This window comes from Lactuca sativa, chromosome 1, assembly GCF_002870075.4.
Source record: "Lactuca sativa cultivar Salinas chromosome 1, Lsat_Salinas_v11, whole genome shotgun sequence".
NCBI classification, from domain to species: Eukaryota; Viridiplantae; Streptophyta; class Magnoliopsida; order Asterales; family Asteraceae; genus Lactuca; species Lactuca sativa.
In genome coordinates this window covers 129,808,834-129,816,502 of record NC_056623.2, presented here as the reverse complement: position 1 = coordinate 129,816,502, position 7,669 = coordinate 129,808,834, and positions in this window count along the sequence as shown.

The following is a 7,669-nucleotide window of genomic DNA, read 5'->3' as shown; positions in this document are numbered from 1 at the left end:
TTTAACTTATAAATTCAATAATTTTCGGGACGTAAAACCATATAATACTAAGACTCTCCATAAATGTTGTTGAAGACTTATCATGAATTCTTCTTTTAATTTATGGTCGAATCATGCCACCAAGAAGAAATCACCGACGCATCAACACTACAGGAACACCACCACAACCTCCACCACCACCACCTCCATCGATGGACAATGCTATTTTTCAAGCCATTGTAACAGATTCCGTGACAACAGCAAAGGCACAAATGAGTAACAATGGGTCAGGAGGAGGAATAAATAGCTCTACTAATGGTCAACACCAGGTTCGTTCCGTGGAATGCAATTACAAGGACTTTACAACAGCAAACCTATATCCTTTAATGGGACTGTAGGAGTAATGGCTCTATCTCAATGGATAGAGAAAACGAAAGCAATATTCGAGATCTGCTCATGCCCAGAGGGGAGCAAGGTAAAATTTTCTTCCTACACTTTCTCTGAATGATCCCTAACGTGGTGGAATGGCTACGTTAAGTCACTAAGTCTGGTAGTGGCTAACTCCATGGGTTGGAAAAACCTGAAACAAATGCTCATGCAAGAGTACTACCCGATAGGCGAAGTATAGAAGCTTGAACAAGAGCTTTAGGGCCTTACTATGGTAGGTTCGGACATCACCACCTATACCAATAAGTTCAGTGACTTAGCAATACTTTGCCTGGGAATGGTTGCTCTGGTGAGCAAGAAGATCGAAAGTTATATCTGGGGGCTGCCACCCCAGATTCAAGGAAGTGTATTGGCTTCATAACCAGTTACTTTTGATAGTGCCAAACAGCTAGCTCAGTCCCTTGTTGACCATGGAGTCTGCTAAGGCTTCATGACTGTTGTTCCAGAACAAATCAGAGGAAGAAACTACAATAACAACAATGCCAACAACAACAACAATAAGAAGTTTTGGAACAAGAGGAAGGGTCAATCTTCGCAAGAACCTTCCAAGAAACAATAGATAGTGGCAGTCCATGCCGCTGCTACTCCCACTGCTATTCCTGTTACCCTTACACTAGCAAAGCAATATGTTGGAAATCTACCAAAGTGCGGTAAATGCAATTTCCATCATGATGGAAATTTTCGAGAGATGCACTGTAATAACTGCAACAGGAAAGGGCACACTGCCCGTTTCTGTAAGGCGTCAGCACGACCAATCACCCATGTTCTAGAAGTTGGTGTGGACCAAGCATGTTATGGGTGTGGTGAAGCTGGGCACTACAAGGGACATTGCCCTCAGGTAATAAATGCTAGCTATGTAGGAAGAGTACTGGCAATAGGGCAGAACAAAGCAATAGTCGATCCCACGGTGGTTACGGGTATGTTTCTCCTCAATAACACTTGTGCATGCATACTCTTTGATTGTGGTGCGGAGAAGAGTTTTGTGAGCCATAAATTCAAACACTTAAACAAAATCCTCAATCACTCAATAAGATGGCAAACGGTAAAACAGAACAAAGGATATGTACGTAGGCTGCACACTAACTCTAAATGAACATTCATTCCAAATCGATTTAATGCCAATCACTATAAGAAGCTTTGATGTCACTATCGGTATGGATTGGTTAAGCCTTCCCCATGTCGATATACTTTGTCACGAAAGGGTCGTTTACCTTAATCTGCCAAATGGTGAGATCCTCGTCATTTATGGTAACAAACTCGGTACCAATTTACAAATCATCTCTTGCGTCAAAGCCCAAAAATACCTACGCATGGAATACCATGCTTTCCTAGCCCACGTAGTAGATAAGGAAAAAGAAATGAAAGACATCAAACACATTCCAGAAGTCTATGATTTCCCCGACGTCTTCCCTGAAGATCATCCAGGAGTTCCACCAGAACGTCAATTCGAGTTCAAAATCGACTAGATTCTAAGAGTTACACTAGTAGCAAAGTCACCATACCTTCTAGCGCCAATAGAGATGCAAGAATTATCCAGCCATCTGAACGAACTACTCACCAAAGGATTCATCCGGCAAAGCTTCTCACCTTAGGGAGTAGCGGTTCTGTTCGGAAAGAAGAAGGATGAAACTTTTCGCATGTGCATCGATTACCGGGAACTAAACAAGCTAACAATCAAGAACCGATATCCGCTACCGTGCATAGACGATATGTTCGACCAACTCTAAGGAGCAAGCTACTTCTCAAAGATCGATTTAACATCCGGGTATCACCAGCTGCATGTCCTGGAAGGGGATGTTCCCAAGATAGCATTCCGAACTCGTTATGGTCACTACAAGTTTGTAGTGATGCCCTTTGGATTAAAAAATGCACAGGCGGTGTTCATGGACTTAATGAACCGAGTATGTTGTTCTTTCCTAGACATGTTTTTGATTGTGTTCATAGATGGTATACTCATCTATTCAAGGAGTAAAGAAGAACCTAGTCAACACCTCCGACAGATCTTGGAAACACTAAGGAAAGAGAAGCTATACGCAAAATTCTCAAAGTGCGAATTTTGGATTCGAAAAGTAGATTTCCTAGGTCTCATGGTCAGCAAAGAAGGGATAGACGTGGACCCTTCTAAAATCAAGGCAATCAAGAACTGGTATGCTCCCAGAACTCCAACAGAAATCCTATAATTCTTAGGCCTTGCTAGCTATTACCGAAGATTCATACAAATTTTCTCGAAGATTGCTAAACCACTTACTACCCTGACGCATAAGGGTGAAACCTTCAGCTGGGAAGAAAGACAAGACACTGCGTTCCAAACACTAAACCAAGCCCTATGCAGCACACCTATATTATCTTTGTAGAAGAAACGGAAGACTTTGTGGTCTATTGCGACGCGTCAAACCAAGGTCTCGGATGTGTTCTAATGTAATGAGGAAAGGTCATCGCATACACCATGAGATAGCTCAAGACGCACGAGGTCAACTACACTACACACGACCTCGAACTGAGAACAGTCGTTTTCGCTCTAAAGATCTGGGGACACTATCTCTACGGCACAAAATGCACAATCTTCACCGATCATAAGAGCCTTCAGCATATCCTCAACCAAAAGGAACTCAACATGAGGCAAAGACAATGGGTAGAACTACTAAACAATTACAAATGCGAAATTCGTTATCATCCCGGAAAATCTAATATAGTAGCTGATGCTCTCAGCCAAAAGGATTACTCGGGTTGCCGAGTGAAATCCTTAACCATGACGATTCATTCACACCTATCCACACAAATCAAGGAAGCTCAAATGGAAGCCTTGAAAATAGGGAATGTGGTTGGTGAAGCCTTAAGAGGAATGGATAAAAACCTTGAAGTCAAGGATGATGGAGTTCGTTACCTCATGAATCGGATCTGGACACCGAAGTTTAGTGGATTCAGAGACGTTGTTATGAATGAAGCTCATAAGACTTGATACTCCGTGGTCGAAATCGCTACCTATATAGGCAAGTATCTGACTTGCGCCAAAGTCAAGGTAGAGTACCAAAATCCCTCGTGATTGATACAATGTCACACCCTAAAACCGAGAACGGCGGAAACGTTCTGGGGTGGAGCACATCATGTGAAGTATCACAACAATGCATTGTAGTAAACAAGCAACAACATCATCCATTGCATTAATAGTATAATTTTAATTACAAGCGTGTTCTTTCAAAGTATAAAACAACATAATGAATAATCAAAATGAAAGACGAGTATTGACTGCTCCGTATTCAAAAAACCTAGTCTTCGTACCTGTCTATTTGTGACCTGAGAATACAAGTTATTTTGAAAGTGACTATCAGCAATAAAGCTGGTGAATTCATAAGTATTTTAGTGCCATTGACTTGTAAAACCTGTAATGAAAGACTTGTAAAACTTGTAATGAAAGACTTGTAAAACTTGTAATGAAAGACTTGTAATTGTTTTGAAGAAAAGTTTGTGTAAGTATGAAAATGTTTGTAAGTAATTGTAAACGTTTGAAAACCCTAGAAAATCCCATATTTCCTACTAGTATAAAAAGCAGTCTTCTACCAAGACCCGATTGTTTTTAAAGTAGTCTTCTACCAAGACTTGATTGTTTTGAAAGCATGAACCTCTACTTAAGTGAAGGTTTTTCCTTGTACAGCTATTATTATTCAGACCTAATCTACCTCATCGATTATGTGAGTGTGACACAAAGTAAAGGTAATAAGGAATTTAATATAATAACTGAAATTGTATTCTTTTGTATTTACCGTATGTAAAGTATAAGTACTGCAGTATTTGTAATAATTGACTACTTATTGTATTAATTGCCTTAAAATGAGTATTAACGTGTAATGTGATGGCTAGTTCTCATACTAAATGCTCTCCTTGACATATGATTTTGGGAACCACACGCGACCTCAACAATAATTTGCAAACCGCGAACATCCACATTACTATGATCATGTATACCCAATATAACTATCACCTTTTGTTTAGAACAATGCGTTAGTGATTCCTTTTTATAATTAGATCATGTATTTGTTCCATGCTATAGCACATTATTATGTTTGTTCTGTTATCATGTATTGTATTCATGAAATAGTATCTATATAATAGTATCTATGTAATCGTATCTCTGTAATTGTATGTATTGTATTAGTATTCTGTAATTGGATGTAATGTATTAGTATAGACTCATGAATGAACTGACTCTTGTGTGATTCCTTGTACTTGGAATTGTAAGTAGTATCTCCTAACTATACCCATTATAGTTACTAGTATTGTAAGTGTATAACCGAAAGTATGCCTTTGCTACCCAAAGGTACTGAACTGACCGACAGAACTTTTATGTCTTTATATGTATACATGATATATAACTAATATTTAAATGACATTCGGATGAATAACCGATACCCTAAGGCCACATCCTAACGAGGAAAAGGAAATAAAGTGAGCTAGCCGTCCTAAGTCCTTTAAACATTACTTATATAACTATACATATATAGGCATGAATTTAACAATATAAAAGTATAAAAGAAGTTTGGTAAAACCTTTGAAAATTTTAATAACTAAAAATTGATGAATTGATGTCAGTTTATAAAATGATTTGAAAGTAGTTTGTTTGATAAGAACGATTTTAAGTATAAGGAAAACCTTTGTTTGAAACACAATTGTAACAGAGTTTGAAATGAAACATATAGCATGTAAGACAGTTTGGAAAAGGGTTTTGACATGTAAAAATGTTTGAGAAAATCATTTGAAGTAATCTATTTGGTAAGACAACTAAAAGTGTAGTGAATCCATTTGTATGCTAGTTATTAATCACATGTAATTGATATAATAACTAACAAGATTCAACTTGTATTCCCCCCCCCCCATAAAAGTATTTAAAAACATTTAAAAGGTTAATTAAGGGGTATGAACTCACCTGCAGTGAGTAGATCGGATAGAAGTGTCGGACAAGTGCTTGGTGTTAAATGAAGACTTAAACACACACAATGATCCTAATAACATATAAAGACATATGTATATATACAATTAGTGATTATAACACTAATTAGACAAGTATATCCCCATGAGTTTACGGCTGTAAACTCATCGTATGAAGTACCATTTCGTGTCTTGAAATCCCTAGTTCAATGGTGTAAGGTTCTATACTAAGTTCCAAGGGTTGGTAAAGGACTATGGTGCATTTTGCCCCACTTATAGGGGTTTACAACCCAAGAACATGTCTTGGACGTAAACTCCTTGGATCATGTGATTATTTATGTTTTATAAGCCCTAAATATGTTAAACCTAGTGTACAACGAGTTAGAATGAGAGTACTTACGAGCTAGGAGCTTGAATGGTCGGTTTTGGCCAAGAACACTAGTGTGTGTTCTTTGTGTTCTTTGTGAAACTTGAAGATCTAGACAAACAGAATGATTTCATGGATGAAATTATGTAAGATCACTAGTTTATGTAAGATATCAACTAGTTAGCACAAGAAACTTACAAGTTTTGAAGATCGGGGTCAAAGGTCGGGATGGTACTTGAGAGGATTTCAGCCAACGGAAAGAAAGAAATGAACAAATGGCCACCCTTTCATCATATAAGCTGGAGTTTACGACCCACATGGAGTTTATTGCCGTAAACTCGGATGTGTTGGCCGTGAACTCCTTGTAAACGTGTTTAAGGCTTGTTCTTTGAGCTATAACTTCAGCAGATAAACCTCGACACTTATCCCTTAAGTGTACAAGGCTCAGAACGCTCAAATAAACTCCTAATTTTGCTAAAAGATAGTCGAAATGAGTTTGACTTTCAATGAAGTGTTTGACTGTACAGGAAAGAAAATTTCGGGTTGTCACATCCAACAACCTGAAATACCCAAGTGGAAGTGACAGCAGATAACCATGGATTTCATAACCAAATTACCCAAGACAGCGGGTGGACTTGACACCATCTGGGTGATCGTCGATAGGCTAATCGAATCCGAACACTTCTTGCCAATAAAGGAAACGGACAAGCAGGAGAAACTAACTAGAACATACATCAGGGAGATTGTGCGACTGCATGGTGTACCAATATCCATTATCTCAGACAAAGATAGTAGATTAACCTCACGATTCTGGCAATCGCTACAAAAATCTCTTGGAACGAGACTAGACATGAGTACCACTTACCACCCACAAACCGACGCTCAGAGTTAGAGGACCATTCAAAACTTGGAAGATATGCTAAGAGCCTATGTGATTGATTTTGGTAAGGAATGGGATACCTATTTACCACTGGTCGAGTTTCCGTACAACAATAGCTATCATACTAGCATCAAGGTTTCTCCATTCAAAGCCCTCTATGGCCGCAAGTGCAGATCACCTTTGTGTTGTGCTGAAGTAGGTGACACGCGACTAGCTAGAGGACAAGTACGTAACAACACTCTCACTAGCCCAAAAATTATAAAAGAAAGGACTGAAAAGATTGTCCAAATCCAGGAACAACTAAAAGCTTCAAGGGACAGACAAAAGCGTTATGTGGACAAAAGACGGAAACCCTTGGAATTTCGATTTGGGGACAAAGGTCTCATCCTGGAAGAGATTAATATGTTTTGTAATACGTGGGAAACTAAATCTATGGTATGTCAGACCATTCGAGATCCTTTCCAGGATTGGCCCAATAGCATACAAGCTTCGATTACCACAAGAACTCAATAACGTACATCCTACATTTCATGTGTCAAACTTAAAGAAGTGCTTGTTCGATGAGACCCTCGTTGTCCATCTGGACGAGATTGAAATCAACGAGAGTCTCCACTGCGTAGAAGATCCAGTACAAATCATGGATCGGGAGATTAAAAGAACAAAACAAAGTCGCATACCCATTGTGAAGGTCCGCTGGAATGCCAAGCGATGACCTGAATACACCTGGGATCGCGAAGATCAGATGAAACAAAAATACCCACATCTTTTCCCTAGTCCATAAATGCTTATCTTAGAAATAGTTTCAGAACGACATTCCCTCTAACATGGGGATGATGTGGCAACCCGATATTTCAAGTCAATGTAATGATCTAAAGTCAAGTGTTGTAACCTATTTTTGAATTAATAAAAATAGCGTCAGAAATGAAATGTTCAAAAGTCTCAATTGGGATACATAAAATGATAGATATCGTGTCAAGGTTTTCAAAAATATAAAGAACACTCAAATCCGAGTTATAATGAAGAAGATATGACCAATCAAAGATCCGCGGCATAACCGGTAAAATGTTGTTAAG